Below are 15,045 nucleotides of genomic sequence, written 5' to 3' on the forward strand. Positions count from 1 at the left end.
TAAATATTTTAATATGATCATACTGAATAACAAACAGATACCATTTTAGTTGTAGTCTTGGACTAACAGTGAAAATTTAAAAGATGCATAGGAAAACACAATTTCATAAACATCTTTTCAAGTACTTTCTGTCACAAACATCTGTAAGCTTAAAGGCAATTCTAAAGCCAGGGATAGTGGCCTAACACTTATGACTCCAGCACTTACGAAGATCATAAACGGAGCTGGCTTGGCTTAGGACACCTAGCAAACTCCAGGCCAGCCTGGAGTACAGAGGGAGAGCCTATCTCAACAACGGAGAGTGTGGAGAATGGAAAGACAAAGGGAGCTAATTATAAAGTCTATTGATTATGTACAACTGAGAATTGAAATCCATCAAAACTGAAAATTCCCTGGAAAACTAGCTTCTAATAGCCATCACTACAGACAATTTATTTAGAGAAGCATCACAGAAATATCTGTTATGTACTCAACATTATAGAGGCCAAATACAAATTTACTCTCAGGGAACTCACATAGGACAGAAAACAAGATTTGTAAAATTGCACAAAGCAATCAACTGAGAGCTAAACTAAAACAGAAAAGAATTCATTTGGTAAAGCAGAAAAACCTGAGTTTGATCCAGAACCTACATAAAAAGCCAGGTGTGGGGGCTGGAGAGATGGCTCGGAAGTTAAGAGCAGTGTCTGCACACTGCTCTTCCAGAAGTCCTGAGTTCATTTCCCAGCAACCACATGGTGGTTCATAATCATCTATAATGAGATCTGGTGCCCTCTTCTGGTGTGCATAGAAACATGCAGGTAAAACACTGTACATATAAGAAATAAATCTAAAAATAAAACAAAACAAACCTCCAAACTTATTCCAAAAGAAAAAGAAAAGTCAGGCATGATACATCTACACTTGTAGTCCCAGCACCATTAGGGAGGTAAAGACAGGTGGATCCCTGAAGCTTGCTAGCCAGGCAAATTGGTGAGTAACAGACCAGTGAGAGAGCCTGTCTCAAAAAAAGTGGATGGCACCTAGACTCCTGGCCTCTGACCTCTATAGCACATGCACCTATACCCATAAGAACATAAACATGTATGTACATGTGCTTGTGCACCGGGCATGTGTGCGTGCGCATGCACGCACTCACACACACACACACACACACACACGTGCACACACAGGGGGAGAGGGGGAGAGGGAGAGGGAGAGGGAGATATGCCGTAATAACAATTATAGTCACCAGATGTGGTGGTGCACACCTTTAAGCCCAGCACTGGGAAGGCAGACGCAGGAGAATCTCTGTGAGTTTGAGGGCAGCAAGGTATACAAAGTGAGTTCCAGGACAGAAAGGGCTATTATACAAAGAAATACTGTCTTGAAAAATGAAAATGATTACAGTCACCATTAGAAATCAGGTCTCAATAAATATTTCTTGCCTTAAAATGCTTCTGTCAAACATTTGTCACAGCTACGGAGTGACCAGCACACATGGTAGACAAAAAATTTAATATCCAACTCTATCTTCTTGATTCCTTTGGGATCCTTTGCATAAAGTTCTCAGTAAACATCCTAGTATGACCATTGTTTCTTTGTCACAGCTTTATTTACAGTGTTGAAATTCTTCCCTTCAGTAAAATTTAAAAATCAGTTTCTTCTACTCTTTGTAGTTTTTTTTTTTTTTTTTTAATGACAGAGACTTTCTCCATCTTTTAACATATGCTTAGTTTAACCTGAATAATTACCTGGCTGAGCATGGTTTACAAATAGGTGACAAAGGAAAAATAAAGTTTATAGTTGTAAACTCCTGGGTTGGGCTGAGAAATTTTTAAGGAAATACTTAAAAAAGACAAAACTAGCATGATCCATTAATCTTTTAGGGCCAAAGAAATAGGTATACCTACAATCTACTATCAAAGAGATAGAAAACTGCTAGTTATGCTACCATTAAAACTAAATGTGTACAGTATTTTATATACATAGACTATTTCATTCTTGAATGAGGGATGGGTGACTAGTAATTCCATTTGCCCAGCAAGAGATCTACTACACTGGTACAAAAAAACAGAATTTAAACATAAAAACCACAAAAAGGGGAGAAAGCAAGATTACCTGTTGTAGTAAATTATTAAAAAGGCAGCTGCCGGTTAAGCCAACTGGCTAAGCTGCAGTGGCTCTGGCTAGATCAGACACCATGTTCAGTGGCCAGAGGCCACGTGGGCTCTGCAGCTAGAAACAGCCAGTCAGAAACACCAGCCCTGCCACCCACTAGACACCAGCGTGGGAGATGGCTCTGCCAGTCTTCCATGGTGTCTCTGCAAGGCTGGGCACTGCCTGAACCATCACACCAACCACACGGGCTCAGTACAGATGAGACTCTAATGCCTAGATTATCTAAAGGCTTATATATTTGGTAATGATCAATAACAAGATGCTCCTACAATCAGAGGTGTAACCCAATACCCAACCTAGATATACCAACTACCTTTGACTGCTACAGATAAGCGAACATCAGCCTCCATGTCCCCTCTCTCGTTCTCCGTCTCTCCTTAGCTCCTCCTCTGCAGCCCCTCTCAGGAAAGTGGAACTACCATCAAAACACGAGGCTGGGGCTATCCATAACAATTACTGAACAGGTGTGACAAATGAAAAGCAAAAGTAAACCCAAATATATCAGTAATTATATTAAGTATGAAAGTACCAAAAGACAGTATTAATGAAAAAATTATTTATTTTTACTTACAAAACTCACATGTAAAATAGGATAACAAAAAATAAAAACTACAAAAAACCATAAAAACAAATTACTGGAGCTGCACGACCTCCAGTAATACCTAAGGAAAGTTTAAAGTCAGTTGCTGGATACCCTCTAATGTGATGGAAAAACAAAAAGGGTAAGAGTATTGTTTACTCCTGTGATGACTACATCCCTAGACCCAGGTTCTGCACAAATCTGAGGCTTAACCAGAACATCACAAAACTCTCCTGACCCTCTACTACCAATACCAATTTAAATACAAATAATAATGGAACACAACTGAGAAAGCTAGAAAACAATGGTATTCTGAGAACAGGCACAAAAAGAAAGGCAGACACACAGGGAACAAAGATTACTAAGAAAAAAATTGAAACCTTTGGTTACCATGGCAGTGATGAATGCCAAATTCAGTAGCCCACAGCAGTAAACATAGCCAAACTCTAAGTAGAATGACATACATCCCCACTCTAGTGAGAAATCCCCACAAATAGCAGGCATGGACTTGTGGTCAAATATATCCAGTTATTTTTCTCAGTATTTTATTATATAAAACACATACCTTTTTGAACAAAAATTTATCAAGGTAGCAATAAAGACACACCTTGTAAAAATAACATAATCATCAGGCCCAGACTCATGACATACATTTTGGAATAGCCAAGGAATTTAAAGCAGCGTTAATTCAGTGAAGGCTCCAATGGAAAAGGCAGACAGCACGTGAGATCAGACAGGGAATTTTACAAAGAAATAGAAATCATTTAAAAAAAAAAAAAAAAGGGAAGTGTTAGAATTGAAAACACAGTGCTAAAGAACACTGCCTTTTCTTTTTTATTTTGTTGTTTTTGTTTTCCAAGACAAACTTTCTCTGTGTAGTCCTGGCTATCCTGGAACTCACTGGGATTAAGGGCTTTTATACCCACCACCTGGCTAAAGAACAACGCCTTAGTAGGCACTTATACATATACCCAAACAGTGTGCTGCAAATTTTTGGGGGAAAATAAAATAAAAACACACCCGAGGCCAGCAGAACTAAATAAAATATGAAAAGGAAAGAAAGTGAATTATCTTAACTTCAAAAACACCCAAGAACTCTATTACTCACTTCTTCCGGTGTTCTTTTACTTGAAAGCAAACAGAGGGGCAATTTGTCTGTCTATTTGGATAGGTACCACTGTTCTGCTATGTGCTGTGCTTTCCCTTTTTTAACTGCTCTCTTGACCTTTGGCTTCCCTTCAGTTTACCATGATGTGCTTATGCCTGTTTTGAAGGACTTATCCTCTGGTGTTTTCACACTTTCTTATCTGTAGTTGGTACCCTGTAGTTTTTTTTAACTTAATGAATCACATTAGGGCTGTTTATAGCAGCTTTTTACAGAAGATGTACACCTTACCAATAGCTATACCATTGACTCTTCACGAACAATTGATTCTATATAAATCCTCCTCCTCCTTGCATGGCTCAGTGTTGATAGGTACTCACAACTGTGAGTCCAAAAGCATAGCAGCCATGCCATGGTGTGCCCAGGAGTCAGCATTCTATACCACCCCCCTACTTTTCTCTGGCTCTTACATTTTTCTCACCTCTTCCCAAAACATTCTCTGAGCCATGGAGGTTGTAATATAGTTGTTCCATTTGTAACTAGGTATTCAACAGTCATTTATTTACTCTCTGTAGGTTAGCCATTTGTGAGTCTCTTACCAGCAACTTCTGCAAAAAGAAGCTTCTCTGATCAAAGCTGACATCACCACTAGTGTATGGGCACAAACAGTTCTTTAGAAGGCAATTTGACAGGCACATTATGTCATTTAGCAAAAAAACACTTTTTGCTTCCTCATTAGGGCTTAGAATAACCCCAGCCATAGGATTTTCATCAATTTTACAGCAGCAGACATGATCTCCCTACCATAAAAGAGACATTGAATTTAATCAGAAAACAGTTTGTTACCCTCACAATAGTCCTGTAACAATGAGCTCATCTTGCCTGACTGGTCAGTATTATTGTACACAGGATACACACTTGAGTAAGACTTTCCCTGACAACTTTTCCTCAATGCATCTTCCAATGCCATGAGAGATAGCCAGTAGGAAGGATGTTTCTGGCCCATTTCTAGCTTGACTTATTTTTCCAGCAACCAAGGTACATGACAAGTCAGGCTTTAAGTTCGTGAGTGTATATGTGTGTGAGTACCAGTAATTTAACAGAAGAAAAAAATTAGAGACAAAAGGGTACAATCTGCAATATATTTCCCTGACAGCAGGTATTTCCGCAACTGCTCTTTCATTCCATAGAGTAGTTACATACCATGATAAAGGGAAGACACCAGTTTTCCTCAGAGTCTATAATCTTCAAATACCTTTTTTGAAATGAACACCATCATTAACATATAAATAGTATTAATCTTTTCAAAACAAATAGCCAGGCATGGTGGCTAATGTGTAACTTTTTTTTTTTTTTTTTTTTTTTTTTTTTTTTTTTTTTTTTTTTTGGTTTTTCGAGATAGGGTTTCTCTGTGTTCTCTGTGTAGCCCTGGCTGTCCTGTAACTCACTCTGTAGACCAGGCTAGCCCAGAACTCAGAAATCCGCCTGCCTTTGCCTCCCAAGTGCTGGAATTAAAGGCGTGCACCACCACTGCCTGGCTACAATTTCTTTTGAAATAAAACATTCCATCTTAGAGCAAAGGCATCCTTACGGCACAGATGTACTAATGGGAAGTAAAGCAGTCTACCTGCAGGGAAACTCTTTGAGCTCAGCACTCAAGAGGTTTCAGGAAGCTCCTGCAATTGACAAGATTCACTAGGCACCCCATCACTACCATCACACATTTATAAGCAGTAAGGACTTCTGAATCATACTCTCAGACAAGATGAGCTACCCAAAGAGACCCTTGTTCAACTGCCTCCTAGTTGTATACTGCCACTCCAAGCTTCCAGTTTTTGTGAATTGTCACCCATGAGTAGGTTTTGGTAATGCAGGTATCTCTGAATCATTTCTTCTCTTGTAAGTAAGTGATTCCTCATCCATACTCGTCCTGTATATTACCCCAATAAATTCTCTGGTTCACCAAGATGGACTTCACTAGTATCCTTACTTTGGTCAGGAGTAAGATGCTTGTTCACATATCCCCAGGAATAGTATCACACAACAGTAGTGAATGTAATTTCAGCACTCAGGAAGCAGAGGCAGGAGGATTATAAATCTAAAGCCAGACCAGCCATATTCATATCAACAAAAAGGAGGTAAACTCAGTGTGAAAACTGAGACAGCATTTGCTAACCTCAAGTTTTACAGTTAAAGGTTAGAGGGCTCTTTTGGCAAGGACTGTAATAACATTAGGAGTCATCCCACAGAAATGTCTCCAAAAAGCCTAAGTGTCTGTGAAGGCAGAAGTCTTGAAACACTAGAGAAAATAACCTTGAAATTATATCTAGTTTCTTATGTAGAAAAATAGCAAATGACTTTTGAGAGAAGGAAGCACAAAAAAATTACAAATTAGAGGGCATATGGCAAGGATGATAATGACATCAGGAGTCTCCCACAGAAATGTCCCCAAAGAGTATCTGTGAGGGCAGACATTGTATTTGCACACTCAGTGAACTGTGGAGGTCAGTACCAAGACAAGAACATTCAGGCAAACATACTTTCAGGAGCAAATGTGGCACATTCTAAATGTCCAAAATAAAATAGTTTCCAACATGCATATACAGAATTTTAGCCTCGCTGGGTTGATATAGTGGTTCAGCAGGTAAAGGCTCTTGCCAAGTGAGCTGAACAAACTGAGTTTCATCTCCTAAACCCATATGACAAATGGAGAAAACCAACCTCCACAGGGAATAGATGACTTCCACATGAGCACCATGGCACACACTCCCACTCTCCCAAGTAAATAAGTAAGAAAACAAAAATGTAAAAATAAACTGGATAAAATTAACACTTAAATCTCTTTTAAAAAGAAATTTTAGCCCCAAATTATGTCAACTAAAGTTAGACTTATTATTTTTTTTACATCAGATTGGTGTATAGTCAAATTGTCAAGAAAGTAACATGTTCTTACCAACAAAAAAACCAACATATCCAAGAACCTGAAAAAAATCTAACAGAAAAAGAACAATGGCAGTAAAGAAAAGGAACCACTTACAGAAAATTAGATAAAGATTATACTTAAAATGGGGGTTCAGAGAAGAGCCCAATGACTTGTTCTATTAGCGTAAGGACCTGAATTTGCATCTACAAGCACCCAAGTAAAAGCTGGATGTATACTGTATGTATCTGCAATCCCAGTGCTCCTGGGATTGTCAGGCAGGAGATGGCAGGCAATCCTAGAAGCTCCTGGTACAGCCAGGTGTTCACAGAAGAAAAGAGAAACTTTCATAAAGAAAGGTAGAAGACAAAGACTAATATGGAAGTTGTCCTTTGATCTCCATATACATCCTGTATTCTCCCCCCACCCCTTTACACACACACACACACACACACACACACACCCCTCTCTCTCTCCAACTCCTATCCTACCCAGCCTGTTGTTCACAGCTTTGAAGTATTAACTGATAAAAACTAATAGATTTCACACATATAATTTGATGTATTAACATTACTATTACCATACTCAAGATGACAAGCACCTCCATGATAGCCCACGTTTTCTAAAGCCTTTCTTAGTTCCTTCTCCCTATAAGCACTATCTGCATTCTAACACAAAAAAAGTAGTTTACATTTTCTAGACTTAAATACAGTAAAACATACAGTATACTTTCCTTCAGTCTATCTTCTTTCAGGAAGCCTAATTATTTTAAGGTCTGTTTATGCTGTGGAGAACATCAACAGTTTCCATTGCTAAGTAATATTTCATTGTGTAATTAGGACACAATTTCTTTATTCATAGACTTGTAACTGACACTCAGATAGTTAGATTACTTAGTTATTAATAAACCTGATAAGAGCATGTGTTCTTGGGTGACTATATGCTTTGGTTTGTCCTAGAGAAATACTTAAAAATAAAATGGGTAGGACATGTGACATGTATGCATTTACATTGTTTTAAAAGCTCTGCTCAACTGTTAAACCATTCCTTTTTCCTTCCCACCAGCAAAAGAGAATTACAATTTCCATCCTTTTCAATGAGTATCTTCTCCCAGTGTAAGTCTTGGCACACTTTGCTAAGTGTGCACCAGATATCAAATATTTCTACTGTGACAAGCTCCTTTAGATACTGTTTCTTGCCTTTTTAGTTTTTGGGGGTTTTTGGCCTAGTTCCAAGATCATTAAATCCCCCCCCCCCCAGTCTTTTTGTGGGTTTACAGTCTTGCCTCTTCCATCTAGGCCTATGCTTATTTGAAGTTAATTTCTGTGCATGTGTATTATAAAGTCTTACATGATGTACACTTGATGTACACGGCTCTCTAGTTGGTCTAGTACCATTTGTTAAGAATGAAAATTTGTTTCATGGAAAATCAGCTTCAGCCCCTCTATTCAATCTTTCCTCTATAAGCCACCCAGTCTCCAGCAACTCTAAACAGTCCTGTCTACACTCTCTCCACTTCCCTGTCCACCTTCTTCCTTCCAACAATTGCCTAAGCCCCAACTGTACAAAAATCCAACTATCCATCTATTCTCTAAGTAAATTCTTCCAGCTAAAAATGACAAAAGGGGAAAACCCCTCAGAAATCTGTGCTGACCAAAGACAACTGAGATTCATGCTTCTAACACAGAATGAGCACTGTTGCTGTTCTCTAATCCTACTGCATGTCTCCAGTCCATCCACTCTCCTAACCCTTGGGATTATTTCACTCTTCTTTCTTCACCTAACAGCCATTCTTCTCATTCTTCCATTCAACCCTGTGTCACTGAAACAGTTGGCTAATAGACAGATAGATCCTGGACCACCAAAGGGAGACAAAACTATTTCTTACCCCATAGCACTGATGACAACAATAACTGAGACAATGTACACATGGAAGGGACTTAATCCCCAGCCTGGTACAAAGTCAGCCAACTCCCAGTAAGTGATGCTTCTGTCATCACTTTTACTACAAATAAACCATGAACCAGAATTGTGAAGTAACTTTAACAACACTTAACAAAGACTTTTCTTAATGCATCTAATTTTATAACATACTATACAGTCTTACATTATTAATGATAATAATACATATATATGTGGCTATACATATATGCGAGTACATATGTATGTGTGTATATCCATTACAAAAAATTACATTTGACACAAACCCCAGCGATTGTCAATAGCACCCACTTAGGTGGTGGAGCTGAGGTTCTGTGCTTAGCTGATCCTGGGCTTAAAAAACAATCCAGTACATATTTAGATCAGACCTAAAGAACACATTAAATTCATATTTTACCTTCCTATCACAGACTTCCCTTTGTGAAATAACTTGAGAAAATATAAGTCTCTGCTCCAAAGATTAATCCTTGAACAGCAGTCATAGAAGATTAAAGACCTTTTCAGCATTAGTGTTTCTGTTTTTTCCCTCCCTGAGCAGTCTTGACAATTATTTTTGAAATAATACTTATACTCCACTCATTCCTAGGATCACTACTCTGAGTCATCTAAATAAGACGGTGTGCAGAAAACCAGAGCCATGCACACATCGGTTTGACAGATCCAGGCCAGGCAGTTGCAAAGCTTCTGAGTATGTGCTCCTCACAGGCCCGTGTACATCCTCCATCAGCTCTAGCAAATGTTCTCCCCACCCTTCCCCGGTCTAGTTCTAGATTTTGAAGCAAAAATAAAACTGTTAGTTGTGTGGCTCAACCTTCTAACAGGGTAAAAAGAAAAAGTTGCCTGTTATAAAGAAAACATTATTTGTTATATAAACCATATTAAACATCTGTTTAGCAGAAATGCTAAGCTATAAAAAGCAGCATGACAAAAATTCCAGAGACAGTGAACATTCCAAATTCATGGTTTCTACCTCTGCAAATTCAGCAAGCCTGGGATCAAGTATGTTTGAAGGGACCTGACTGTGAATGGCATTTCCTTGTCTTTACTCTTTCAACAGCACAGTTCAGTTCTTCACACAGCCTTTCTGTTGTGAATTGACACTGTAAGTAGTCCTGAGAAGACTTCAAGTATGGCATACTTGTATTATGAATGCATAATGTATGCATGCATTATGTAGGTTATATGCAATACCACTTTTCCGAAGAGATCCAAGCATCTGTACTTGGACATGTGGGACTCCCAGAAGCAAAGCCCACAGAGGAGCAGGTGAATTTTAGTTAGTTGAAGGATAAAAGGATTTAGAAAGTACCTATAGGGCTGTGAATGGTTCAGCATGCTTTTGATCTCAGCTAAAAGTGTTCACATATGTTCACCTATCACAACATACATTAAGATACTACAAAAACAAACAACAAATAACATAACAAAAGCAACAAAACCATAGAAATAAGTACTGCTAAAAATATTGAGTAACTGGAACCCATGGGCTAGTGAAATGGCTCAAGAATAAAGGTACCTGTCATGAAAGCCTGGCAACAAGTTTAACACATACAAAAAATGCAGAAATTGAAGGGCAAAAAGCTGTCCTCTGACCACCACATATACACATATACACCATGGCACACATAACCAGAAACCTAGAAGCATACTCACATGCACACACCCCTATATGCACACATATACCAGGAATAGAGTAAAGAATGAACTGGTATCCTTTTAAACTATTAGTGGAAAATAAAATGAATAATACAGCAGATTCTTCAAAAAAAAAAAAAAAAAAAAAAAACAAAGATAATATTACTATATGATCCAGCAATTCTACTTCTAAGAACAAAAGGGCCAGGTGTGGTGGCACATGCCTTGATCCCAGCACCACTTGGGAGGCAGAGGCAGGCAGATCTGAATATGAGGCCAGCCTGGTCTACAAAGCAAATTCCAGGACAGCCAGGGCTACACAGGGAAACAAGTGTTTTTTGTCTCAAAAAACAACCAACCAACAACAAAACCAAAAGAATTAAGTATGGTCTCATGGATCTGTATACCCATGTACATAGCAATATTATTTATACCTAAAATGTAGAAGCAGCTCAAGAGTTTGGTGAAGGATAAATGCAACACACACACACACACACACACACACACACACTGGAATGTATGACGCCTCAAAAATAAAAACGTGGGACTAACAGGATGGCTCAGTGGGTAGGGAGCACTTGATGCTAAAGCCTGACCATGTGAGTTCAATTCCTGGGACACCCATGATAGAAGAGAATGAACTGGCTCAACTCTGACCTCCTCTGACCTCCACATACACACTATAGCACACAGGAACTTATATACAAGAGGAAAGGAAGGAGGAATGGAAAATTGCAATATACTAATGCTAATGAAGAGACATAGTCAAGTAATACAAGCCAATCACAAAAAGATAAACACTGTATAATTCCTGCACATGAAGCACTTAGAACAGTATCATAGACAGGCAGTTTAACAGTGGTTGTCAGAGATTAAGAATGGCAGGAATGGGAAGAAACAGGAGTTACTTTGTAATGTGATTAACACTTTAGTTTTGAAGACAAAAAACCTATAGAGATGGAAAGTAATAATAGATGTACATCGCTATGAGTGATTTTGTATAGAAACAGATTCTTGGTATATAGCCCATGCTGGCCACAAACTCAAAATCTTCTTGACTTCTGAGTGGTGTGAGACACAAGAATGAAACACCTGGATCAACTGTGGATTTATTTAAACACTGAACTGAACACTTATAAATGGTTAAAAGGGGGATAGGGAGATGGCCCAGTCAGCAAAGTGCTTGCTAAACAAGCATGAAGACCTGAGTTTGCAGTCCCCAACATCTACATAATAGGCCTGTGGTGATGTTCCTGTAATTCTAGTTAGTACCAGGAAAGCAGAAACAAAAAGATCCTTGGAGTTCAATTAGTTAGTCTCGTTGAATCAATGAGTTGCAGGTTCAGAGAGAGAAAGTGACTGAGGAAGACTCCTGACATGACCACTAGGCTTCACATGTTTATGCACATACATAAACACACACATAGATGACATAAGTTTTTAAAATTAAAAAAATGGTTAATAAGGTAAACTTGAGGGCTGGAGAAATGGCTCCGAGGTTAAGAGTGAGTACTGTTCTTACTGAAGACTAGAGTTTGGCTCCTAGTATTCATGTGTCATGGTTCACAACTGCCTCTAACTCCATTTTCATTGGATTCCACGTTTTCTGGCCTACACAGACAACTGCACTCATATTTGCAAACCCACACTCAGACACATATGCATATAATTTAAAAAAATAAGATAAAATCAGGCTAGAGAGGTAATTCAGCAGTTAAGAGTGTTCACTGTTCTTCCAGTGGACCCAAATTCAGCTGCCAACAGCCAAACCATGCAGCTCACAACTGCCCATAACTTGCTACAGGGTATCTGCATCCTTTCTATCCTTCATGGGCTCCCATATACACATGGTATGTCACACACACACACACACACACACACACACACACACACACAAACACACAAACATGTGCACATGCACACACATATACCTTTAAAGATACAACCTTTTAAAAACATAGTAAGTCAGGCGCAGTAGCACATGCACTTTAATCTCTTCACTTGGGAGACAACAGCAAGGACATTGGACATCTCTAAGGGTCTGAGGCCATCCTGGTCTACATAGTCAGTTCCAGATCTACCAAGGCTACATAGTTTGACTCTGTCTCAAAACAGCAAAAGAAGAAGAAAGAAGAAAAAAGAAAGAAGAAGGAAAAGGAGAAGGAGGAAGTAAGGGTGTGTGGTGCTAGTTCAAAACAAATGACACCTATTTTGCTTTTTAATTTTTGCGTTTCTGACCATGTCAGCTCCATCAGATAACAGGCTTCTGAACAATAGGATCATTTAAATTCTTAGATTTGGAACAGTTCTAGTTCCAAATCTAGTTTCAAATAAAATTTCTAGTTGAAGAAATAAAAGCGACTATGGGAGAAGAGGAGATTATTGAATAGGGAAAGATACTAGTAGCCAGTGCAAATATCAGTTCCCAGCACCAATATGGCAGCTCACATTCAGTTCCAGGAGATCTGATGTCCTCTTCTAACAGTCAGGTGCACAGACATATATGTAGGCAAACACTCATAAAATAATTAAAAAATGAACTATCCTATTCTTCAGCCATCAATCTCTTCCAGAACAAACAACCTACCCTTGATTTTGTTCTCCTGAGTGGCTGTGACCAATATGAAAGCAACTGTCAGGGCATGGAGCTCTTATTTTACTTATATTTATAATTTTTATATTTATAACTTATTTTATGTGCATGAATGTTTTGCCTGTATGTATTTATGCATACCATGCATGACTGGTGCCTATGGAAGTCAGAAGTAGACAACTGGTCCATTAGAATTGCAATTAAATATGGTTGTTAGCTGCCATATAGATGCTGGGAACTGAACCTGGGTCCTCTGGAAGATGATCCAGTCCTCTTAACCACTGAGCCATCTCTTCAGCCCACAGAATTGTCTCTTAATTTTGTTACTCTTGGAGCTGGAGAAATGGCTCAGTGGTTAAGAGCACTGGCTGCCCTTCCAAGAGGTCTTGAGTTCAACTGCCAGCAACCACATGGTGGCTCACAACATCTATAAAGGGATCTGATGCCCTCTTCTGGCATGCACATGCAGACAGAACACTAATATATTTATAAAAAATAAAAGTAAATAAATAAATGTTAAAAAATTTTGTTACTCTATATTTATACTCTACAAAGAGAATAAACAAGCTGTAAGAGAATACTTGTGTCCTCATGCTGCAAGATGGATGGCACTGTTGTTTCAAACAAGTCTAGGAGTACCTATGAAATTAAATATGTACCCTAGCAGTTGTACTCTTGGTGTTAATTCCAGAGAAATGGAAACATAATCACATAAAACCATGAATCTTCATACTACCAACACCCAAAACTAAGAGAACAGAAATGAACCTCAACAAGTCAATGTTTAGACAAACTTTGGTACATTTATAGCATGGCCATTTCTAAATAAGCAAAATAAAAGGGAAGAACTGCCAATATACATATTGGACAACTTTAATGGACCAAGGGCATGATGCTTAGTGAACTTTTTAAGTCAATCACAAAAGATTTACATTGTAAGATTGCATTTGCCCTGAAATCATGATGTGGGTTAAGGTGTATTTTGTTAATGACTTCTAAAGTACTTTTAAGTCCTGGACCTGTCCCAGATCTCTAGCTCACTTCAGATCTCAGTAGTGCCTTCCCCTTCTGTTTCTTAATAAACTCTTTTTTCTGTAACTATCCATGTGTCCCTGGCCCAATTTTTTGTTCCGGAATACAAGAACCTGGAAATCTTACCAAGTGTTTTCTGCACTCAGTCATAACATAACTTGACACAGAGAGGTGGTTATGGTAGATTAAACAAATCTTAACATTAGATCAAACTGCAAAAACCTAAGCACATGCAAAATTGAGCATATGTGCAAAATGATGAAAAGTTAAGCCTCTAGCTAACATATACCAATGTTAATTCCTGGATTTGTTAAGATGCTACCATTGTCATTAGCTTGGTGAAGGGCTCAAGTGACTCTATGTACTAGCTCTGAAACTTCCCATGAAATCTACATTAATTTCAAACTTTAAACTTCTTTAAAATATTAGGGGAAGCACTCAGATCATTCAAGATACTCAAGCTGTAATTCTAAGGTAGTCCTTTCTTGAGTTTTGAGAGTCACTCTCAAGAATTACCAAACCAAAGCAGGTTGTGGGAACTCCTGAATTTGCAGTCTGGTATTGTCCAGACCCCTAAACTTGTGGCTGATATTTGAGATAAAGACAGTGTTAGCGGCAAGTGCACCCCTATTCTGGTTAATTTTATGTCCACTTGACACACTATAGTTACTAGAGAGCAAGGAACCTCAACTGAGAACATGCCGCTATAAAACTGCACTGTGTACAAGCTTGTAGGGCAATTTCTTAGTGACTGATGTGGGATAGTGCTTCTAGGTTCTATAAGAAAGCAGTCTGAGCCAGGCAATGGTGGTGCATACCTTTAATCCAAGCACTTGGGAGTTTTTGAGGTCAGCCTGGTCTACAGAGCAAGTTCCAGGACAAACAAGGCTACATACAGAGACCCTGTCTCAAAAAAAGAAAGAAAAAAAAAAAAAAAAAAAAAAGGAAAGAAAAAGAAAAAGTAAACAATGAGTAATAAGCCAGTAAGCAGCACTCCTCCATGACCTCTCCATCCATCAGCTCCTGCTTCTGGGTTCCTGCCATGTTTGAGTTCCTGTCCTGACTTTCTTCTATGATGA

The 15,045-nt window shown here is 38.6% G+C and overlaps 1 protein-coding gene across 4 annotated transcripts in view; it reads right to left on the bottom strand.

The window, feature by feature from the left end:
* Tmcc1 (transmembrane and coiled-coil domain family 1) overlaps positions 1-15,045 on the bottom strand; it is a 176,091-nt gene that overhangs the window by 130,490 nt on the left and 30,556 nt on the right. For 2 of the 4 annotated variants that reach the window (XM_076940328.1, XM_076940325.1), the window contains exon 2: positions 14,785-14,869. The exons of the other annotated variants lie outside the window; for them this stretch is intronic. The gene's annotated coding sequence lies outside the window, so the exon portion shown is untranslated. The remainder of the gene's footprint in view (positions 1-14,784; positions 14,870-15,045) is intronic. 4 annotated transcript variants of the gene reach the window in all.

Source organism: Arvicanthis niloticus, chromosome 9 (genome assembly GCF_011762505.2).
Source record: "Arvicanthis niloticus isolate mArvNil1 chromosome 9, mArvNil1.pat.X, whole genome shotgun sequence".
Taxonomy (NCBI): domain Eukaryota; kingdom Metazoa; phylum Chordata; class Mammalia; order Rodentia; family Muridae; genus Arvicanthis; species Arvicanthis niloticus.